General features: G+C 48.7%; 1 protein-coding gene across 7 annotated transcripts in view; it reads right to left on the reverse strand.

Moving 5' to 3' along the window:
• Window positions 1-23792, reverse strand: part of PKNOX2 (PBX/knotted 1 homeobox 2) — a 281900-nt gene that overhangs the window by 93916 nt on the left and 164192 nt on the right. For 5 of the 7 annotated variants that reach the window (XM_053900300.1, XM_053900305.1, XM_053900306.1 and 2 more), the window contains exon 3: window positions 3395-3501. The exons of the other annotated variants lie outside the window; for them this stretch is intronic. The gene's annotated coding sequence lies outside the window, so the exon portion shown is untranslated. The remainder of the gene's footprint in view (window positions 1-3394; window positions 3502-23792) is intronic. 7 annotated transcript variants of the gene reach the window in all.

Below are 23792 nucleotides of genomic sequence, written 5' to 3' on the forward strand. Positions count from 1 at the left end.
GGGGAAGGAGGATCTGAGGCTTACAGATATCAAGACTGAAAGGTACCTCAGACAGCTCCTGGCCCACCTCCCTCCTTTCACAGATGAAGGACATAGGTGGGGCCTGATAAAAGGTCACTCCATTGAAGTAGTGTCCAGAAAAGAGAACTTGGGCTGTTGAAAGCCAGATTGGGGAGCCAGCCCATGAAAAGTGGAAGGGCTGGAATGGAGGCCTGAGACCAAGGCTCTGCAGAGAATCCTACAGGGAGATGTGTCAGGGGCTGGGGGATCTCCTTCAGGGGCTGCTCAACGTTCAGATGGCTTGATCTGGAGGTGGAGACCTGGCAAAATTAGACCAGATCACCCTTCCTTAGTGTCCACGGTAGCCGGAAAGGCAAAACATTAATGGAGGCAGGAGGAAGCGTGTTGGGGCTCCTAAGGAGGGGCTTGGCAAGGAGCTGACATTTGCGGAGTATTTATCACGCGCCAGCTACTGTGTGAGGTGCTTTCTAGTACGTTATCTCATTTAATCCTCGAAGAAGGCTTCTAAGGTAAATACGATTATCCCAATTGCATAAAAACAATGATGGTCAGAAAAGTTCAGTTCACTTGCCCCAAATCTTACAGCCGACAAACAGCAGAGCTAGAATTTGAGTCTGGGTGCGTCTGGTCCCAAAGTCCCTGCCCAAGGGATCAGAGGGCTTCATTAAATATATGTCAACCAATTATAAGAGGAGAAATGTCCTTCCTGAACCACGAAACAACTAATCCTGTTCTCTTCCTGAGCCCCGCGTGTGTGATCAGTCCTTCTACTCAGTCCACGAATACCCAGGCACACTGGCTGGCTCCTGGGGACCAGGATTTACATTTGCCCGACAGCACAGTGAAAATTCCACCTGGGAGAGTATCAGCAGTGGAGGCTCCCTTTCCCACAGCTCTGAGGACTGACATTGCCTCCTGAGGACACAGAGTCCTGCTGTTCCAGAGCCTGGAAGGAGAGGGGCTGAGGATGAAGCATGGGTACAGGGAAGAGGAGAGCGGCTGGAGCCCCGAATTCCTGGTTTCTAGGTGCTCAGCTCCACACCTGTCCTCCACCAACCTCAAGGGCACACTAACTGCTCTTGTGGCCCCTCACATGCTGCCCCCGGCCTCCCTCTGTGTCTCCCTGGGTACCTCTGCCTTCAGGGGGAGGCAGGCAAGCCCAGGAGAGTATGTCAGTTAGGGTTTGTCGGTGACACGTGGAGATCATTAACGAGGCTTATTTTTAAATTGTAATTGCAAAATGTAAATGCTCCCCAAACTGATGTGTAATTGCTACCCCTCCGCCCCAGCCCTTCCCCTCTGGTGCCAGCTTTGCAAGGAGAGAATTAGAAAATAAAAAGGGGGTGGATTATGTAAGCAAAACGATTTTAAAAAAAGAGAACGAGAGAGCTAAGAATTTAAGTGAGACAGCTGGCGGCTCCTCTGATTGCCACACTGCCAGCATTAGCTGCAAAAATTGTCCTTGCCGACTGCACCAATCCAAGCAACAGTGTCAACTGTATTTAGCCCCTGGAACAGACTTGTCTGACATTCAGCAAGATAGTTTGGTGGTCAGTGTGTGTGTGTGTGTGTGTGTGTGTGTGTGTGTGTGTGTGTGTGTGTAAGGAGAGTGAGGGGAGGTCAGGATATTTGAGGTTGCCTCTATGTCATCCATGGAAACTTTCCATTCTATAAGACACAATTGGTAGCGATCGTTACCAGTCCATCAACCCATTTCCATTCTTCCCTTTATTCTAGCATGTAAGGAGGTGAGGAGGGTTGGGGCACCTCCATTCTCCCAGGCATGCTGTGGTCTGTTTGGACTCTAGTATCTGTAGCCTTGGAGTGGAGAGAAATAGGACTCTATCAAGTAGTTCAGCAAGAACCTCAGCATGATTGCCAGTCCCAGAGAAAGTCCCCCGGACTTGGCCACAACACCTCTGCACACAGGTTCACCAGGAGTCTCTAACCCTGTCCCCTTTTCCTTCCCTTTCCTTTCCTTTCCTTTCCTTTCCTTTCCTTTCCTTTCCTTTCCTTTCCTTTCCTTCCTTCCTTCCTCCCTCTCTCTCTTTTTCTTTCTTTCTTTCTTTCTTTCTTTCTTTCTTTCTTTCTTTCTTTCCTCTCTCTCTCTCTCTCTCTCTCTCTCTCTCTCTCTCTCTCTCCATCTTCTTTAAGCCCTCACCACAACTACTGTCTTCAGTGATCTCCCTTTGACATGGCCGTGCACACAGGCTCGTTGAAGGCTGTTGAAAAGATTGTCAACTTGTCCCTGAAATGGACACTGCCAAATCCCTTTGCTCAAGGGTGAAGCCTTGATCCCCCTAGATATGTCTTTTTCTCTGGCGTTTACCTCTAGGAGCCACAGCATGCTTCAGCGTGCTCCCCACTGCTTGAGACACAGAGCTCCCCACATGGCTAGAAGGCATAGGAACTGGGACAAGCACTGTGAGCCAGTTCTTGCCCGTGTGGTCCTCTGGAATATCTCTGGCCTTGCTAACTTGGGGAGCTGGCCCTGGGAACATTCACCTTTCTGGTTAACTGTCTCCCTTTCCCTCTCTCCAAGGAAACCAGCTTTTGTGAGGAATCGGGCAATGATGACTGCCCCCCAAAATGAAGGCCGATGAACTGTAAGGTCATGGCAGCTCTAGAACAGCAGAGAAACTTCCAAAGTCCTGGGCAGCGTCCTTTGGAGTTGGGGCCCAATCTCACCATAACAGATCCAGCCCTTATCATGGCTTACTGGAAAGAAAAAAGGGTTGTTCTGGATAACCGGATTCCTAAATCCCTGCCTATACTTAGGTCTTTGAGATCATGAAGTTACTTAAGGGGATTAAAAAAACCCCTATCTGATAAGAAGATTAAATGAGATTCTCCATTCAAAATGCCTTATACATTCTAAAGAACCATTTCGCAGAGTTCATCAGAAACACCTGGAACGCAGTTTCCTCTGTGCTCATCAAAAACACTTGGGGTGCAGCTTCAGTCTTAACCTCGGCTTAGAAATCAGACTCTCTGGTGCGAGGTCCAGGTTGTGCTTTTTAACAAACGCCCGTAGGCGGTTCATAGGTGATAACGCTTGCTCCAGAAGGTTGTACAATGTTATCATCACTGTGGATGTAAGCAACAGCCTGTCCATCTGCATCGACATCACTTCATTGTTCCCAGACTGCACAGAAGAAAGGGAGGTACGTAGGGATAAGGCACAACCCTGGCCCTGTCCTCAAGGAGCTAAGGGGGAAAGATGTGAAGCAAAATGATACGAGGTGTGTGTTCCTAGGTCGTATATGCTAAGCGCCAGCTAATGTGATGGGCTGCTTCTCGAGGCTTTCAGAAGAAAAGATCATCTGCCTGGAGGGTTTAAATATGTGCTTAAGGATGGAGAAGCATTTCTTACTGTTCGGGTGATCCTGGCGGACTCGAGGATGGCCCTCAGGAGACTCACTCCCTCTTCTCACTCCCAGCTGGGCCAGAAATTCTTCCTGTCACCTGGTGCCAGAGCACCTGTAAAAAAGGGTAGAGCAGCTCTCAGAAGGGGTTAGAGGCCTGGGGGGGGGGTCAGAGGACAAGGGGGTGCCCACTCTGGTTGTGAGAGAGCATTCCATTTGCTCTACAGACCTCCCTGCCATATGTGCCAAGCCAGTCTCTCTCTTCAGTGTGGCTGTTCAGGCCCACTGAGCCATTTTAGAGCCCAAATCCTTGTCACGGTTCCAAGTGCCCTGTTGTCAACCTTCTGGTCTCCTGATATCGGTTGTATGTTCGGTCCTCTCTCCCCCAGCGTGTGGGCAGGTCTCTGAGTGACTCTGGGCCCTGGGCAGGGCAGAGCTGGCTTCCTGTTCTAAACTGTAGGGAACTCAAAGGAAGGGTAGTAGTCACAACCTTTCCAGATGTGCATCTGAGTCTCAGATCCTTTTCCATTGGCAGACTTTGGCTGGGGTTTGGGGAGACACTACTGGGGGTGGGGAGGAGGTCTGTGGGCAGAAGGGATGAAGAGTCAGGAGGGCAGTGGACCCCGAGCAGAGCCTGGCAGTGAAGGACAGCCTTGGCCTACAGGTGGCTTTGGCTGCACCACTCACTGATTTATTTTTAGATCGAAGTGAATCATTTTGGTTCTCAATATTTGAAATGAACTTAGATGTTCAGAAACTGAGGTTGGTGGTCTGTACTGTTCTAAGGGCTGACCTGACACTTCCCAGACACTTATGTTAATTTTCTTCTTATGAATCCAGGTCCTAATTTGACCCCAAGGAGGCTGCGCTTAGGGCTAGGATGGCAGGGTCACGGGATGGAGGGTGGACGAGAGCTGCTCGATGCTTGGGCTGCATTTTTAGGGCAGCACCGGGGGCATACAGCCGAGAGCCCCGGCCCTACAACCAGAGGTAAATGCATCTTTTAACATTCACAGTTCCTTTCTAGTTAACACCATCTTGGTCTCCTTGTAAAAACACATTTGCACCTCAGTAAAGCATGTAATTAACTAGTGACATGACAACAGGAGGAGCTAAACAGTGGCCCGGGCTGGGAGTTGCAGTGGGGAAATGGAAATTTAGACATTTGCCTGAACAAGACTTTCCCGCCTCCCTTCCTGGGTGTGTGTGTGTGTGTGTGTGTGTGTGCACGCACACGCACACGCGCATGCGCCTCCCTGGGGGTGAGAGTGGCAGAGACAGAGAGACAGAGTATCCGGGGTCCTGAGGGGGTATGAATTCCCACCTGCAGGAAAGAGTGAGCTGGGGCATGCTAGGAGGGTGGGATGGGCTGAGAGAAGCTTCCAAGATAGGTGGGTTGCTTAATGAATTTCCATTAACAAAAACTCACTGGGTTGAAACAACCCCCCTCCCCACCCCTCAGATGCCTCCCAGGAGCTGAGGAATAGAGACACATTCAAAGCAGCAGGGGGCCAGATCCCCCCTGGCCACTGCCAGCCCCTGGGATACCACACAGAGAGGCCCAAGGGATCAGGACCAACTGAGGGGAACACATCTTGAGCACCAGATTGCTCTTGTCACACTCCTCATGCCCCCAGCCTGTTCCTCCTCCCTGGGGCCTTGGGTGAATTCTGTGAATGGCTCCCAGTTCTCTGCCCCCGCAGGCAGCCACGCTGGGAGAGGTGTCCTAGTTCCTTCCAAGATCACCCTTTCATTTCATTCTTCTACCACTTCCCATCCCTTTCCAGTCAGAGCAGAAGATGGTCCTCCCTCCCTTTCATGCCCCGTCACAGAACCATGGTGGCCAAGCCCCTCCTTGTCCCCACAGTTTGCCCCTCCAGCTCATCAGGTGCCTCCAGACTGAGCTTCCTAGGCAGACGCCCTTATTCTGCATCCATCCCAGGCCCCAGAGAAGGTAGAACCTCACTACCCCTGATGGGTTTATGCCGGTGTCAGCTCCTCTCCCAGAACTTTCAGTGGCTCCCTATTCATAGAAGGCACCAACAAAGGTTCACTGATGGTATTTTACCAAGTGCAGCCTTCAAGGTGTCTGCAGCCTGGCCCCGTAATACCCTTCTAGACTCTCCTTTTCTCTGCCACCCGCAGGGTCTCTACCCTCCATCCAAACACAAACTTTTTCCATCCTCCAAATCTGTACCACAGTTTCCTGCTTTGCTTGCTGCCCCAGTTCTATATTTCTACCTGACAGAACCTTAACCGTTCTTCAATATTCAACTCAAACATTCTGGCGCTCTCCTCTAGAACCATAAGTAATTTTACCTCCTCCGTGTTTCCAAGTAACATGCTGTTTATCGTTCTCTGACAGCTCTTGCCACATTCTGTCTCATGCTATAGTTATCTTATGTATCTGTCATGTCTTTCCAAACTGGAAGTTCCTCATGGGCAGAGACCCTGTCTTATATCTGTAACTTTTCAGTTTACAAACAACTTTTGTATGTAATATCTTCTTTAACTCTTTTTAAAACAATTTATTTTAAGGTTTATTCATTTTTCAGAGACAGAGAGAGACAACACGTAAGTGGGGGAGGGGCAGAGAGAGAGAGGTAGACACAGAATCCGAAGCAGGCTCCAGGCTCCGAGCTGTGAGCACAGATGCGGGGCTCGAACTCACGAACCACGAGATCGTGACCTGAGCTGAAGTCAGACGCTTAATCGACTGAGTCACCCAGGTGCCCCCTAACTCTTAAAACAACCTGTAAAGGTCAATATTTTAATACAACTTAATTTTCATTATCTTTACAAAACAATAGATGCTGATTAGTACAAAATAGTTAAGTAAGACAGAGAAAATTTAAGTTAGTTGTAATCCCACAATGCAAAGATAACCATAGTTAATATGTAGAATAAAACTCTTCTTTCCTAAAAACAGTGTCATCCTATATAGACTGTTCTGTAATCAGCCTTTTAAATTTAGCGACATATCATAAATATCTTTGCATATAAGGAAAATATACACTGTAATCCTGTGGCTAAATGGCATTCCATTTATGGACACACTATAATTATTCAGCCAAATTTCTACCACTTGTTCAGATTATTTCTAGTTTTTGCTGTTATCTGTTATGCCCATTCTCATCACTGAATTTTGCTCCAGACGTGCTCATTGTCTTAGGATAAGTTTCTAGATGTGAGAGCTGCCAAATCCAAAGGGATGTTCGTTTTTAAAAACTTTTACAATGACTCACAGGAAGGTCACACAAATTTACATCCTGTCTGTGGTGTACAAGAGACGCCTTTTTCTTTGCCAGCCGGTTGTTCCCATTTTACAGATGTGGATAACGAGGCTGAGGAAAGTCGGGTACCAGGGCTTGCCTGAAACCACAACCAGCAAGTGGCACGTCTTCTGGCTCTAGACAGTTTGCTCTTCCAACCTACCCCACTTCTCTTTGCTCTCGTGTTTCTTACCAATCCAAAGGGAGGGGCCGCATTAAGAAGAGCCGAGTAAATGCTGGGCTCCTGCAAGAAGGCAGGTGGCTGTGCCCTGAGTTGTGGGGTGCGCCCTCCTGGGAGCTCTGAGGATGTCTGCCTCCCCTGCCTCATTTCCCAGGTGTCTGGAGCCTACTCGGCTGATGAAACCTCTGCTCTTGGGTAGCTTTTTACTCTTCCTTCCTCCCCTCTTCTGGGCAGCGCAGATTGAGCCTCTACGTATTTTGGACCTTCAACATAGCAGGGCCTGGGCATACAAAGATCGCACACACACACACACACACACACACACACACACACGCACGCACACAACTCTGTCTTGGAGGTGTTCAGAGTCTTGATGACAAGGAAATAATTGTACCCTGTAATGTATGGATGCTGCTGCTTCTGGTTCTTGGCCTCACCACCTTCACCTCTGCCAAAGCCCACAGTGGCAGGGGTGGGGGGAGAGGGTCTGGGTCAGGGCATGGAAGGTTGGAAGGCCCGCCTGCCTGGTCCTTCAGCCTCTGCTTTAATTGTGTCCCTTCTGGCACTAAAGAGAGAGCTCCTTCCTGATGTCCTGGTGTAGCCACATGCTTTTTTGTCTGTCTTTCTGCTCTAGCTCTACCTCTGCCTCCAACCGCCACCCCTAAGGTGGCCCTGTGGATCCAGAGCCCCCCAGGCAGGAATCACACCAATGTTAGGGAAGGGAAGCCGGCCATCCCTGGCCCCACTCAGGCACTAATAAAATACACATTTGAGAGAGGGAGGATGCTCTGAGTGACACCAGCCTGCCCCCACGCAGGGTACCACTTCAGGGCTACAACACACATAGATTTCTCCTTTCCTAGAACTGACAACCACCCAGTTCCCAACAGCCTGGAGAAAGCTTCAAGGCAGAAATACAGCTTGTAATCTCTGTTCTGTCACTGCCAGTGATCCCTCTGAGCATAAGGAGGGCAACTCACATGACAGAAAGCACTGAGGAGAATGAGAGACAGTCTGGGGTTGTGGGGTATGGGGAGGAGCCTGCTCGTGGGTCGTGGCCACCCCTCTTATCCTGGGGCAGCTCTGTAAGCCATGCTGCCCCTCCTCGCTCAAGGCTGCCTCGCCTGAAGGAGGGGCCAGAATGTGCCTTGTTAGATCTTGGCCAGAGAGGATACACCACCCTCCCTCTTGTTGCCATACAAAATCCTTTTCCTCTAGAGGCCAGCATGCAGCCCGTGACACTACTGCCCTGATCCTGAGGCTGGACATGGGCTTAATTATCAGGCAGCCTGACAGGCAGGGAGGCAGACAGTGAGAGAGAGAGAGAGAGAGAGAGAGAGAGAGAGAGAGAGAGAGAGAGAGATGGATGGGAAGACATGGGCTCTGTGTGACCTGATGGCCCAGATATTTCAGGGACAAAGAAGGAAGCAGGAGCTTCATCTTAAAGATGGAGTCCCTTCTGTCTCTACGAGATCTCCAGGGAATGGGGTGGCTCCCACCCCTAGTTCTTTAGCCCTGGTCAGGCCTCTCCCTGCCTGTCCAAGTTGTAAACCAGGGCGCCCTCTGACAAAGATGGGCAGGCTTCCCCAGGGAACACCTTTGCCTGTTTTTCCAACTTGTACTTTTTGTAGATGAACAGGACAGTAGTGAACTGGGTCTCTGAAATCTCTGGCCAGAAGCCCAAACCAAAGGCCACTTTGGAAAGCTGCCCCATGCTGTATCTATCCCAGGAGCAAAAAACACCAGAGTCATTGTCTCCTTTGGCCTAAGAGGCTTGAAAGAGCCTGTTCTCACTCTGGAGCCCACCCCAGTACCAATTCTGGTGTAAGTGCAGTGGTGGAGGGGCCCTCGGGCACCTCTCCAATAATGGACATTTGTGACAGTCTAAGGCTGCTCTCACCTCCTTGCTCGGCCAAGCAAGCTAAGGATGCATGACAGCTCGATCCAGCCAGGCCATGGCTTTGCTAGGTGACATTGGCCAAAACCCTTCACGCTTTGAATTCTGTTCCATCATCCCCATCATCCCCATCATCATCATCACCACCATCATCATCCCCATCATCATCATCATCCCCATCATCCCCATCATCATCATCATCACCACCATCATCATCATCATCATCATCCCCATCATCATCATCATCATCATCACCATCCCTATCACCATCACCATCATCATCATCAGTTTTCATCATTGTTGGTACACAAGAGGCTGGACCTGGCTGACAGTGTGATCTCATTCTCTGACTGCTCTTGGTCAGCTGTTAAACTCAACTGTCCTAGCCTCATGTATCACCAGAGCAACAAGGCTGATCTCAAAGAGACCAGATTCCAATCCTCTAAGAAGACAGGGCCTCCTTGGAAGCTAAGATAATTCATAGACTTGTTTACACTGATTGTCCCCTGTCCTTAGGCCCTGTCTACAATGGCTTGCCAGGGCCTAAGAAGACAAAATCCAAATTTCTTAGCTTCTATCGTTATCCTCCATAATCAGCCCAAACCTACCTCTTTACCTAATCCCCTGGTCCTTTCAACCCAAACCTTTCCCCAGCCAGGCTAGGCTGCCACTGTCTCACAAACTAGCACATGCCATGTCTGAGCCCTGTGCCCCCTCGCTAGGCCACCATGCCCTTCTAGAAGGCCTTGTGCTCCCCTTCTCTCTTGGCTGTCCAGGTCCATCAAGTCCTGCACTTACTCAGGTCCTCTTTCCTCAAAGACAGTCTCAAGTCTTGCCTTTCTCTGACCTTCTGCAACTGCATGAAGTCAACCTCTTGTACCTCCAGCCTGTGATTGACCCTCAATCTTAATCTATTTTGTCAACTTCTGCTTTCTGTGTTAATCTGATATCCTCAATGGCACCATATGTCTTTGAAGACAAGATATGTGTCTTTTATTTCTTTTATACTCTCCATATATACGTAGGTTAGTACCTTGTCCTTGTAGATCATTGAAAGTATCATTCCAGTCACACGAAGAGGGACTAGTCCTGGAAAATACTAATTCCAATGAATGCTTAATCAGTTTGTTTGAAAGTTAGCTATTTCACTATCATTACTTATTGCCAAAGGCATTATAATTCCCTATATTTCAATGTGTCTCTGAATGAAGAGCTTTTGACCAAACTATGGATTATTTCATATGACTCTTACTAATATCATTAATGAATGTGGAGAGATAGTCCAGCAGAGTGGAAAAGGCTGTGAAGTGAGACAAACTTGGATTCAAATCCTAGATCTCTTTCTTCCTAGCTATGTGGCTTCTATAAGTCTTGGTTTTCCTATTTCTGTAAAATGCAAACAATAATAGCTAACTCACAAACTGTTTATTAGGATTTTATGTGGATGTGCTTAGCAGATAATAAAGTACTCAGCAGTGACCCAGACTAGCCTTTAACAAATGGTAACTGTTGTCATTAATGACAATGATAGTAATGACAATTCACTTAGATCTTGTCATCCTTCAAGATTCAGCTCTGTATTGTTTTCTCTCCATGCCACCTTATTGCACATAGGGTAAGTTATTTCCTCCTTTCTGCTCCCCTAAAAACTGGGACCATATTTCTTATAAGATAAAGTCCAAAGTTCTTGGCCATGAATTCCAGGCTATATCTCACTAAATTATTGTTACATATCCCTATAGGTGTCCCTCCCATTAAGCTCTGAGCTTCCTGAGCAAGGTGTTCCTCACATTCGTGCTTCTAGCTCTGGCCTAGTTTCAGGCTCAATGTGTATTTATTAAAAAAAAATTTTTTTAATGTTTATTTATTTTTGAGAGAGAAAGATAGAGCATGAGTGGGGGGAGGGGGCAGAGAGAGAGGGAGACACAGAATCCAAAGCAGGCTCCAGGCTCTGAGCTGTCAGCACAGAGCCTGACGCGAGGCCCGAACTCATGGACCATGAGATCATGACCTGAGCCGAAGTTGGATGCTCAACCGACTGAGCCACCCAGGCGCCCCTCAATGTATATTTATTAAATGAGGTAATGAATGGATGAACAGGAATGCCAAAGGCGGTCAAGAAACTTGGGAAAAATTGGACCAGACACAAATTAGAGATTGGTGACTGGGAATCCATCATGGAGAGCAAATGTCCCTGTTAAGGCAACTAAGACCAGCCTGACTTTAGAGAAGTTACTTAACTTTTCCAGCAGGATTTCCTTTCTTGGAGAAACTTTCAGCCCCATCGAAAGCCCTTTCAAGATCTCTGCAAAGCCCTGCCTGTCTCTACCCTCCCTTTCTGCTCAGCTGGGCTCACTCAGCCCCTTTCCTGACCACTCCCTTGCCATTCCCACATGCTGGGGCGCCTGGGTGGCTCAGTCGGTTAAGTGCTGGACTTCAGCTCAGGTCATGATCTCCCAGTTCACGGGTTCAAGCCCTGCATCGGGCCCTGTGCTGACAGCTCAGAGCCTGCAGCCTGCTTCAGATTCTGTGTCTCCTTTTCTCTCTGCCCCGCCCCCAGTCACACTCTCTCTCTCAAAAATAAACATTAAAAAAAAAAAAAAGAATATCCTATGTGCTATTCTCTTAGCACTTACCCCACCAAATTGTGATAGCCTGTTTGCCACTTTGTCTACTCCACTAGATCGTAAACTGAATCTCAAGCCTATATATTGTTGCAGAGCCTAATATGTATTTTGGACATATTGGGTGTTCAATAAATATTTGTTGAATAAAGGAGCAAATAATGTATACATTCGGCAGAGGACATGTACGCACAACATGCTAATGCCCTTTACAAAGGGCTGTGTTATCCAACTTATAATTAAATTTTTTTTTAATGTTTATTTATATTTGAGAGAGAGAGACAGAGTGTGAGTGGGGGAGGGGCAGAAAGAGAGTGAGGGAGACACAGAACTCGAAGCAGGCTCCAGGCTCCAAGTTGTCAGCACAGAGCCTAATGTGGGGGGCTCAAACCCACTGACCGCAAGATCATGACCTAAGCAGATGTCAGATGCTCAACTGACTGAGCCACCCAGGCACCCTCAATTTATAATTTAATTCTTGTAATAGCCCTATAAAGTATGTGTTATTAGTCCTGTATTTTTTAATTAAAAAATATTTTTAAGTTTATTTATTTATTTATTTTGAGAGAGAGAGAGAGAGAGAGCAGGGGAGGGATAGAGAAAGAGGGAGAGAGAGAGAATCCCAAGCAGGCTCTGTGCTGTCAGCATAGAGCCCGATGTGGGGCTTGAACTCACAAACCATGAGTTCGGCCCATGACCTGAGCCAAAACCAAGAGTCAGATGCTTACCCAATCAGCCACCCAGGTGCACCTAGTCCTGTTTTTAAAAGAGGAAACTGAGGTTAAACAGTGACTTTGTGACTTGCCCAAAGTCACAAAGCTGGGGAAAGAGCAAAATGAAAGAGCAGAGTCCAAGGGTTTCACGGTGGCCTCCTCAGCACCCCTGCCCACCCGCCCACCTGCCTGCTGCCTACCTCGCCAGGGAAAGGATGCAAAGAGGCTGAGCTGCTTCAGGTCTGCCTCACTTGGGAGATAAACAAGAATTCTTCTTCTCATCATTTGGTGAGTTGCTGACATTTTGTTTGACAAAGAATCTAGGAAAAGCGTCTCCTGGGACTAGTTTTGGGACTAGGCTGTGATAATATTTCTTTATTGAAAAAGGATGCTAGGAATTGAGCTCTGGTTGGCCTTTTACATGGAGTAATTTATGCAGGAAATGAGAAATAATTTTTTTTTTTAAAAAAACACATGTTGAACTGCACATCGTAACAAAGACAGGAGTGATGACCACACACACACACACACACACACACACACACACACACACACACACACACAATATCCCAGAGATGTAGTCACAGACCCACAAAGGCACAAAACTCTAGTTCACAGTCATGGTCACAGCCACACACTCTGTAAGAAGTAAAAAGATCCCCAGTCAGATCAATAGAGCCCTGGGGACACACCCACTTGCAAGATAGTCTGATGCCTCTGACTTTTCCTTCCAGGCCTTCCAGGGGAAATTGGAATTTTCCCCCACATGTGTAAATTTCAGTTATTAAGGAACACACAGGAAGGATGACACTAAAAAAACCGTATCTCTCTGTGCCTTTCTGCCCTTTTCAGGGCCCTGTTGCCTCCTGCAGTGATCACACTGCATATGGAGAAGCTGCCAGCCTGATGACGTGCCTCCCAGGACATAAGTTCCCACTCCGGGAGATTTACACCTTGGGCCTCACAGAGGTTTCAGTCATAACCTGCTCCTGGAGGACAGCAAAGGAATGATAACAAGGATGAGAAATGAAATGTCTGTAAAATTCTCATTCAGATGCCACTCAGAAATGAATCTCAGAAATGGAAGGGATGGTAAAAGGATTTTATTTAAAATGCCTCCCTCCCTAGGCTGTTTGGGAAGGACTGGGATTCTGAAAGTCAGGAATTCTCCAGCCATGGTGATTTTGACTTAGGCTCAGAGCTGAGCCTAAGATCCCTGTTCTGGTGGAATTAGCAACCAAGATGCTCAAAGAGGCCAGAAATTGCACCTGGAGGCAGGACACCTGGCTTCTATCCATAAGTCTCCTGTATTAGCTCTGGATTTGACCCTAGGCACATCATGGCCTGGCCCTCAGTTTCTCTGTCTGTAAAATGAGAAGGTTAGGACCAGATTGTTGCTTCTGCTAGGGTCTCATCAGAAGTCCCCTTGCCCCCTAGGCAAGTGTTAGCAAGATTTCATACACCTCTGTATCTGCACGGTGATTTATACATCCCAAAGCATATCCAGCCACATCCATCAGCTTCTTGCTTGAGCTCACAGTGACTTTGTGACATTGGTAGTGCTGAAATCAATACACTCATTTTATAGATACAATAATCAAAACTAAGACTTAAAGTGTCTTGGCCAAGGTTGCAAAGAGAATCAATGTTGACTCAACTTACACGGAATTCAAATCTTCTCTTGAATGTCACTCCCCATTTAAAGAGGGAAAAATGCACGATATACCTTGAAAACCCTGGAGTTTGCTCTGGAAAGTAGTTTTTCTATTGCCTACCTTGGACTTGTTAAATAATAACTATGATTTTAAAGCTCCTGCTCTCTTTTTGCATGGCTTAGGATGAAGGCCCAGGGCAGGTGTTCTTTCACTTAGGAAAAAGATTTAACCATCCTTTGACTACTAAAGAGGGCCTAGTCTGCTGTGAGGGGAAAGATCAAAGAAAAGGAACTCAATTGTTATTCACTCATTCAACAAATGTTTACTGAGTGCCCACTCTGTGCTAGGAACTGTTCACAATTGTTAGCCAAAAAAGAAAAAATCTCAGCATTCATGGGGCTTGCATCCTGGTTGGGGGCCTGTGGAGATGGGAGCAGTGGACAGATGATAACAAGGTATATAAATAAAATATACAGTGTCAGATAATAAGGGCAAAGCAGAAAGGGTAAAAGGAAGGGTATTAGGAGCTAAGGTACTAGGAATTTAAAGTTCCCCACCAACTTCCTGGGGAAACAAAGCCAGGGCGTCAAAGATGGAAAACTGTAACACTCAGCAGAAGAGAGGAGAAAGAAGGTGTTGGTTGGGAAAACAGGTCCCATCAAAAGAGTGGCAGGCCAAGCTGTGCAGGAGAAAATGGACAGTGAGAAATTCCTTCAATGCAGATAGGAGAGGGATTTGAAGACATTACCTCCTCTGTGAAGCTTAACTCACTCTTGCTCTGTGGCATAGCCCACCTCTGGCATCAACTTCTGGAGGAGACCAGGGCTGGGTGAGTAAGGCCAAAGGGTGTCAAAAACTCAGTAATGGAGATAAAAACTGGATCAATAAAAGTGTGCTGCCTAGCCATACTGGAATACAAGGCAAAGGGAAGGATTGGTAACACTGATCCTGTCATCCTTTAAAAGTTTTCTGTTCTGTTTATCATGTATTTTTGTCACTGATGTTGATTAAAATGTTTTTTTTTTTTTTCATGAAAAAAGTATTTGTCCTGATTATTGAGTTCTTGGTGCCCACTTGAATTTTATGCCTGGAGTGAGTGAGTCCTGGCAGGCTTAGCTCCTGCATCTTTAGTAAAGGATGCACACATGAGACAGGAAGAAAGAGAAGGGGCCAAGCCCATGAATTTGCACGCAGAGCAAAAGGGGCCTCACAAGCAAGACAGAGAAAGAAAGGGGAGCAAGACATAATTCCTGGAGTGGAACCTTGAAGCAAGATACGACCAGGAGAAGCCAAACACCCTTCCTCTCTTGGACACTGAGGAAGCTGGATTTCCCACAGTGTGGGAGGGAATCTGAAAGTTCTATTGGGATATTCATGGGAAAGGTGAGCCTTGCACTCTGGAGGGCTTGGGGGCACACCGCCGATGGCAGGTGGCCAAGTGTTCCCCCTTCCAGCTCTGCACCCAAGGGTCCACTGCGATAATTAAACTGTGAAGGCACCAGAGTCCATGGGGAATTCTGGGGGCAGAGCTCCCCTTGCCACATTCCACAGCCCAGCCCCGGTCTGGGAGGGAAGGGGAAGGGTAGGGGAACATGGGGGAGGGGGAAAGTGGTCACTGTTTGCTTTCACTCCAAGGGAAAGGATGGGGTAGCATCTTGTCACTGTGTCTGCCCAACAGAGTGTGAAACCCCCTGAGGGCAGGGAATGGGAGGGAATGATTAAACAGAAAGGAAGACTCTGTAGGATGGGGCCAGTGTTCTCCAGTGCACACAGATCTGACCCCAAGGGAGATGCCCAGAACCGAGCCAGCCTGCTTTCCTCACTGTTGCTCCTTGCTTTCCTGCAGTGCCCTCCAAACCCTGACAGTAAACCCCAGGACCTTTAGATGATCCATTCCTATGCTCAAAACCTTATTATTAAAAAAAAAAAAAAGGTCAAGTAGTCGAGACCTTTCGTCATATGGCTTCTACCTGACTTCCCTGGCTTATCTCTTACATCTTTCCTTCAAGTCGGGGGATGGCAAACTACACCCATACCAAATCCTGAAGCTGCCTGTTTTTGCAAATAAAGTTTTATTGGAACACAGCCACACCTGTTCATTCACCATGATCCATGGCTGCTTTCCTCAACAGTGGGAGGGTTGAGTAGTGACAACACGATACCTGGAATATTTACTGGCTGAAACCTTCCATGAAAAGTTCGCTGACCCTGGGTAGGTTATAGGTAAACTGTGCTCATCCTCTCCTATGCAGACTCTACTTAGAGACGCCTCCACACCCTTGCTGGTTCTGCTTTCCAAGACTGGGATGCTCCATTTCCCTGCTCTAGGAGCTGACCGTGGCTCATTCTTCAAGGACTCAGCTTATATATTATTTACTCTGTGATGTCTCCCGAATTCCTATAAATACTGTTCATGCCTCTGCACAGCCATGGAGTATTGTTAGGATGACCACACGTAATTTATCACCCAAACTGGGGCGATTTTGAGAATGAAGGAGAGCACGATTAATAATTACACAGAAACTTCAACTGAGACTGTCCCAAGCAAACGGGCTCATTTGGTGGTCTACACTCAGTGCTTAGTCCATTCTGCCTTCTAAGGGCCGATTGTTTACATATCTAGCTCCCAAAAATAGGCAGGATGCTCAATGGTGAGGACCATGTGTGTGTGTGTGTGTGTGTGTGTGTGTGTGTGTGTGTGTGTGTGTGTAAGAGGGTTTGGGGGAGTTGTTGATCCTGAGTGTATCCATACATATAAGCTGTGATCAATGAATGCTTATTGAAACGAAAAAAGGAAGGACTCTGGTCCTAAATGAAACAAAAGCAGGTTCTTTAAGAGCAGCAAGCTGGGACAACGAGGACAGAGCAGCCACTAGTCAAATGGAGAGGCCCTTGGAGTTAGTGGAGGTGGCAGGCTTGTCTGTGTCATTGTGCGTGCACACCCAGCACGGGGGGCCGTGACACTGCCTGGTTCCCCCTGGTACTCTCACCTTTCTGCTTCTCTGGCTCCCCTGTGGCCCCCCACCTTCCTCTTCCCAGCTCCTCCAATCCACGGCTTAGCTGCTTTCCCTCCAGATAGCTCTCAGGGAGGCTGGGGTCCCCATCCAAATCAGAATGCTGGGCTTGATTTGGGTCATGGCCACTCGAGGCTCTGCCAAGTTAGGAAAGGAGGGGTGCCACTTCAAGGATGATAGTTCATTTTTGCAGGTTCTGAGCTGAGGCTGAATAGTGGATGTTCAGAATTTAGAAATACATCTCTCTTCATAAAGCTCCAGCACATTCTATAGACTTCAACTTCCCAAAGTGGAAGATAGGAAACAGCAGGAAACTAAGATGACCCATTGAACACATTGATACTCTCCATCTGTTCTCCACTAAACAGTCAGGAAAATCTTTTTCAAGTGCAAATCCATTCTGTCCCCTCCCCCTTTTCTCCCTTGTTAACTGGTTTCCCATTCCTCTTGAAATCAAGACCAAAATCCTTACCTTGGCCTAGAAGTTCAGGTGTGGTCTGACCGTCCCCACCTCACCTGCTTTATCTAGTTTGCATTTTGCCTTCCAGCCACCCTGGCCATCAGTCCATCAACTAGGACATGCTTCTTTTGACCACAGGACCTTTGCACAAGCCATCCTATCTTCCTGGAAGATGCTCTTTCCTCATCCACTTTCAATTAGTAACAGCTGGCTTCATGTCTCAGCTCATGTCACTTCCTCAGGAGAGCTACAATGAACTCCCACAGGTCAGGTGAGGAAGCTTTGTATACTGCATTTCTTAATTCAGTTTGAGTACTTAATTGAGCCGATAATTATACATTCATTTATGATTATTTGAGAAGTGCCTAGGCTATAAAGTACTAGGCTATAAGCTCTGAGTAGACAGAGACCCCCGTTTGTTTTGCTCACCTTGAATCCCTAGCACCTAGCAGCGCTCAAAGATCTTAGCCGAATAATCATCCTCACTAACCCGAGTCAAAGATCAGGAAGGCGACCTGTGACCATTTCTCAGTGCAGTGAACTAAAGTGATTGGAAGTAAGACCTAGAGATTAAATCTTTCTTCTTAGCCTCCAATTTCTGCTCCTTCTCCTTCTCCTAACAGGGCTGTCCGTAGGGACCTATTGCACAGAAGGCCACATAATGGAGTTTACACAGGCCGAGGCATTGGCTGTGAGTTCACAGGACAAGACAGGCAATAGAGGTGGACAGACCCATATCAGGGCTGATCAACAACCAGTAAAGAAGGCTCAGCCAGTACCAACCAGATGGCAATTTGCAGTAGGACTTATTTTCTCCATGCTCCGGCCCATATCATCTTAGGCTCAAAGGGAACCCAGAGGGGCCTTCTCTATCCCTGAAGTCCCTCCCTCCCTACTTCCCTTCCTTCCTTCCTTCCTTCCTTCCTTCCTTCCTTCCTTCCTTCCTTCCTTCCTTCCATTTTTCCTTCCCTCCCTCCTTCCCTCACTACTCCCTTGCTCCTTCCACCACCTCCTTCCCTTGCTTTTGTATGGTATTCTTTATGTGTGTGGACATCTTGACCCCATGACAATGCCAGCTTCTTGAGGTTAGGGACTATGCCATAAATGACTTTGGATCCCTCACAGCTTCTGGGTACAATGTGCAGCACACGATGAGTATCTGTGGATCCTGATCTTCTCTGGAGGGTGTGCAATGTAGTGGTGACTGCCTGGGGTAGACAGCCAGAGAGCACAGCTTTAAGGCCTGGGTGGGGGGAAGTATGAGGGAGGCCATGGGAATGCTGTGGTCCCACGTGTGCAGAAAGGGTCAGCTCTTGGGCCAGACAAATGCTGAGGCCCTCGAAGCCCCGCCTACCACTGGGCTAAGAAGTGGCCCACTCCAGGGGCCTGGCTCATCTGAAGTGTAGAGCATGTCACCATGCCTTCTCAGGTCTGGAGAAAGACACATTCACTCAACCTACCCAACCCCAGCGGTTTCACAGGCAGCCTGGCAGTTGTGCCCTGGGGTGGGGCTCAGGAGCAGGGCCCCACCCCGCCTGGGAGAAAACAAAGCAACTGCCTCCGCGCTGGCACCAGGCCCGCTCCCTGTGAAGTGAAGCCTCTGTGCCGGGCCAATCAATAACAGAAAATGCAAGTGGCCCAAGGTAGCAACTCCAAGCCCCTGGGCTTCAGGCAGGATGGGGCAGCAGCCCACCAGGTCGGGAGCACGGGGATTAATAACGCATCAATTTTAATGCAGGGAGAGGTTTTTTTTCTGCTTCACAAACAGCAAAGTGAATGTTTGAGCATCCCGGCAGGGGGTTAATGAGGACTCTGATTAGTTATTCGGATTTCTCCACACTGCCTCAATCCATCCTACTAGGGAGGAAAGAGGGAAGGAGGTGGGGAGGAGGAGAGCTCCAGTCTCTGAGCCGGCTTCAGCACGACAGCACACCCCGCCCTTCCTCTCCACCCTCTGCCACACTGGTGGAAGAGAGGGCTGGATGGGGCTTCCGGGTGACCTAGTCCAGCCCCTTGATCAGAGGGAATCAGAGGGGCATGATTCCCTGGCCACACCTAGTATGCGTGCAAGCCCTCGCCCAGGCCAGAGCCCGGACCAGGCTGGGGCTTTTCCACTAGACCAAAATTCCCTTACCCCACCCCCTCTTCCCAGCCCAACGTGAATGTTCTTCTCAGGGGAGGCTGCTCATCAGGGATAATCTAGAGTCATTCTGAGGCCCTCAGCCAAGGGGTGTCTGCTGGGCTGGGGGACCAAGGGGCATCCTCATCAGAAAATCTCTGCTTCTGGCCCAGGCTACTTCCCAGCTCAGGAGGGAAGGTGCGGCTCCCTGTGATGGTCCCCTGGGGGAAGAGGCCATCTCAGCACGGCCTCCTCGCTTCCCAGCCGCCTTCCCAGCTTTGGGCATCCAGTGCAGCTCTGGGGGAATCCCAGCACGAAACCACCAGCTCCCTCTGGCCAGGCCTCCTGCAACAATCCCTCTCCCCTCCCTGCTGACTCCAGATTAGTGATGGATCCTGCACTCTGGCCCCCAACATGCAGGGCACAAAACAGGGGCAAAAGCATGCAGAGACACAGCATGATCTCAGGAAGAGAAATCGCCAGGCCATCTGGACACGGGCTCTGTGCCTTTCCTGCTATGACAACGCAGATGGACTTGTGAGCGAGGGCTCCCCACTCCCCTCCCTACCCCTACGTCCCAGACCATCTGCTGCAGCCCAGGGCCCAGAGCAGGGTCCAAACCTGGATCCACAAGTGATGCCACAGCAGGGCACCACCCCTTGGTTTTTCTGAGATCATCTTAGTGTCACTTAAGTTCCCCAAATGCCTCTCTCTGGAGGTCCCTCACACCAACCCCAAATTCTCAAGCTGCACACTGAGGCCCCATTAACTCTCCCCAACATGAATCTGTGGATTCTCCCTAAAGTCAGGGACTATCAGCTTCTTGGCGCCCACAGGGCTCTGCGCCCTGAAGGGAGTTCTCTGCTGCTGTCCAGGGTCTCAGCGACCTCTTCTAGTTCATTCAGAAGAATAACGGCTGATGTCTACTGAAGACTCCTGTGTGCCAGCCATCGCGCCCAGTGTGTTACACACGTGTGATTTAATTGGCCCTCACTGACCCCGCGGAGTAATGCTCATATCTGCGTTTTCACCCGGTGCAGTCCAATAGAACTTTCTATGATGCCGGAAATGTTCTCTGTCTGTGCTTTCCAATACCATAGACACGGTGTGGCGGTTAAGCACTTGAATTGTGGCTGCTGTGACTGAGTAACTGAATATTTACACCTTCATTTCATTTTAATTTAAACAGACACATGGGGCTGGTGGCTACCGAATTAGCACAGCCTTACAAAGGTCAAGCAGCACAGTCAACAGCACCCAGCCGGGAGGGGCGGGGCTTCGTACCAGGTGTGTCCGCCTCAAAGGCACAAGTGCTTTTCCATGATGCTGTCTTTGAGGCCTTATTATCAAATGCATTAAGAAACCAAGGCAGAGAAGGTAAAGGAATGGCACGTAACCAGCAAGTCTAGGGTGCTCACATTACATTCCAGTACTAGGTCTGCGAGGGCGTCAAGGACACCTTGGCGAAGATGAGTAAGACAAGTCTCTGCCCTCAAGGTGCTAGTGATTCCGTTAAGAGACAAAGTAAATTCTACTTGGGACAGGGGATTTTGGATGCAGAACTGGACCGAGGTAGGATGCTGCCTCGACATCCCACAGCACCCCCAGCCCCCAAAGTCCACCCCGCCCAACTATGGACTCCACTTTCTCCATTCTACTCGCTTCCCCACACGTGGTTCTCCCATGTTCCTCATTTTGGCCTTTATTTACTTATTTTTACTTTTAAGTTTACTTACTTATTTTGAGAGAGAGAGAGAGAGAGCAAGAGAGAGGGAGGGGCAGAGAGAGAGGGAGAGAGAATCCCAAGCAGTCCCTGATGTAGGGCTCGAACTCATGAACCTGTGAGATCATGATCTGAGCTGAAATCAAAAGCTGGAGACTTAACCGACTGAGCCACCCAGGCGCTCTCCCACCCCCACCACCCATGTTCCCCGTGTTGGATGAAAGGCACCATCACAGGCAGGAACTCAAGAAGGAAACCCGGAGGCGCCCTCGACTTTTCTTTTCCCTTCCTCCCTGCTTTTCTCACCTACTTTCCAAGACATGTTGAGATTTCTTCCTAAATGTACTTTATTTTTTAATTTTTGAATACATTTCTGTTTTTAATTAAAGCTTATTTATTTATTTTTGAGAGAGAGAGAGAGCACACACTCACACACATGTGAGTTGGGGAGGGGCAGAGAGAGGGAGAGAGAGATTACCAAGCAGGTTCCACACTGTCAGAGCAGAGCCCGATGTGGGGCTCGAACTCATGAACCATGAGATCATGACCTGAGCCTAAGGGCAGATGCTTAACTGACTGAGCCACCCAGGTGCCCCACTAAATGTACTTTAAACACCCTTTTCCTCCCATCCCTGTTGTCTAGGCCCCCCATTACCCCTCAGATGGCAGCGCCCTGCTGTCACTCCACCACAGGCTCTAGTCACATGGCTAAACAGGAGCTCAGGATGATTCTTATGCCTCTGGGCTTTTGCGTCTCCTCCTCTGTCTTTCTGGAATGCTCTTTCTTGCTTCATCTACTTGGAAAACCGCAAGTAACTAGAGATTCAGCCCAGGCTCTCTCCCCCTAGAGGCCGAGCCTCCTTGCCTCCCTGGCAGGATGACTTCCACCTCCGTGCTCCCGTGACTCGGCACACCTGTTCACCTGTTTTATGCCACTTACCATACTGGGTTGTAAGTATCGGCATATCCCATGGTGTCCTTTTAGGTCAGAGATGGTGGCTTTGTCCTTTTTGTGCTCTTGGGGCCTGCAGTGTAGGGCACAAGGCAGGAGGGAGGGAGGGTACAGATGTGTTTGCACCAGCTGTTACCTGAGACCTAATGCACTCTCTGCTCCTGCCTTCCTGCCTCCCACCCACACCACCTTTCTGCATGAGCAGGTTGCTGGAAGTTCCCTGAAACATTCCTGATTCAGCTCACAGGCGGCTCTCTGGAGGCACGGCAGAGTGACCTTCCACAGAACCTGGCACCCAGTGCGAACTCTGACAGCTTTGCAGAGTCTCAAAAACGGTTTGCATCGTTGCAGAGTCTCAAAAACGGGGCGCCTGGGTGGCTCAGCCGGTTAAGCGTCTGACTTCGGCTCAGGTCATGATCTCATGGTTTGTGAGTTTGAGCCCCACGTTGGGCTCTGTGCTGACAGCTCAGAGCCTGGAGCTGGCTTCGGATTCTGTGTCTCCCTCTCTGTCTGCCCCTTCCTCTCTCTCTCTCTCTCTCTCTCTCTCTCTCTCTCTCTCTCTCAAAAATAAATAAACGTTAAAAAAAATTGGTTTGCGTCAGCCTCAACCAAAATGGGCTGCAACCTCTAAATGACCTTCCCAACATCTCTCCCTTTGCCTCCGGCCTTTTCCCAGTTCCCTCCACAGCGCAGTCAGTAACAGCAGCATCGGGCACCGCCCACAGGGACTGCATCCAAGAGAATTTACAGCGCGGTGCACCTGTCTGGGGGCCAGATTCCTCACACTGACATCATTCTTGCCTGTACATGGCGCTTCACACTTTACAAAGCCACTCCTGCCACGTTCTCTCATTTGATTCTTGTGACTCCCCTTTGTGAGGAGGGAAGTTAGGCACTGTTGCTCCACTTCACAGATGAAGACACAGAGGCTCAGAGAAATTAAGAGACTTATCTAGTCTAAGTGCAGGATCCTAGATTCAAATGCAGGGGAAAAAAAAAAGGATTACGGAGGAAAAAATATGCTAGCAAGACTAAACAAATAGGCTTATTTGAGGATGTGTGGTGCTTGGTGTTTTGATGGGACACTGGGGCAGAGCAGAAGGCTGGGAAAGAGTGTCTGGGGCTGTGTTCTACCCCCAGTCCACCATGTGGTCTAGCCACGCAAAGTCATCGGCCGTTCACACACCATCTTGTTCCCTTACCTTTGTGCTTTGCTGGGGAATTTATAGCTTTCCTTGCATCTCTGACTTCTGATATTGTCCCCAGTCTTCCGTGACCATTTCAAATGCTACCTTCTGCAAGAATCTCTCCTGGATCTTCCCAGGCAGAAATGGTCTCTCCTCCCATTGGGCTCTCACGGCACTTTGTATATTTGGGCATTGCCAACTTTGCCTCATCCCGTTTAGGGCTATGACAATTTGTGTGTCTGCCTCCTCCATTGTGTCCAAGGCAGGGACAATTCTTGTTCACTTCTGGATCACCCACAGTATCTGGAACTGTGCCTCGGGCATAAGAGGTGATCAGAAAATATTGGTTGGGTTGAATTTCATTGCTAATGATATTTTTAAGGAGGGCTGGTAAAGGAAGGTAAAGCGAAACCATGTCTTTCTACTGGTGAGTGTGAAATGTCACCGACATCGCATCTTTTGTCCTCATTCTCCAGTCTGAGCTCCAGGATGATTTAAAAGCACGTGTGCAAAAGATCAAAGGAGGGGCTTCTACACAAGCAGCAACAAAAGAGTAGCCTGCACCTGTTAGAAGTATGCCAGGAAGGCCAAAGACCAGAATGCGCTGGT

This window comes from Panthera pardus, unplaced genomic scaffold (assembly GCF_024362965.1).
Source record: "Panthera pardus isolate Hobbes unplaced genomic scaffold, ASM2436296v1 HiC_scaffold_12, whole genome shotgun sequence".
Classification (NCBI taxonomy): domain Eukaryota; kingdom Metazoa; phylum Chordata; class Mammalia; order Carnivora; family Felidae; genus Panthera; species Panthera pardus.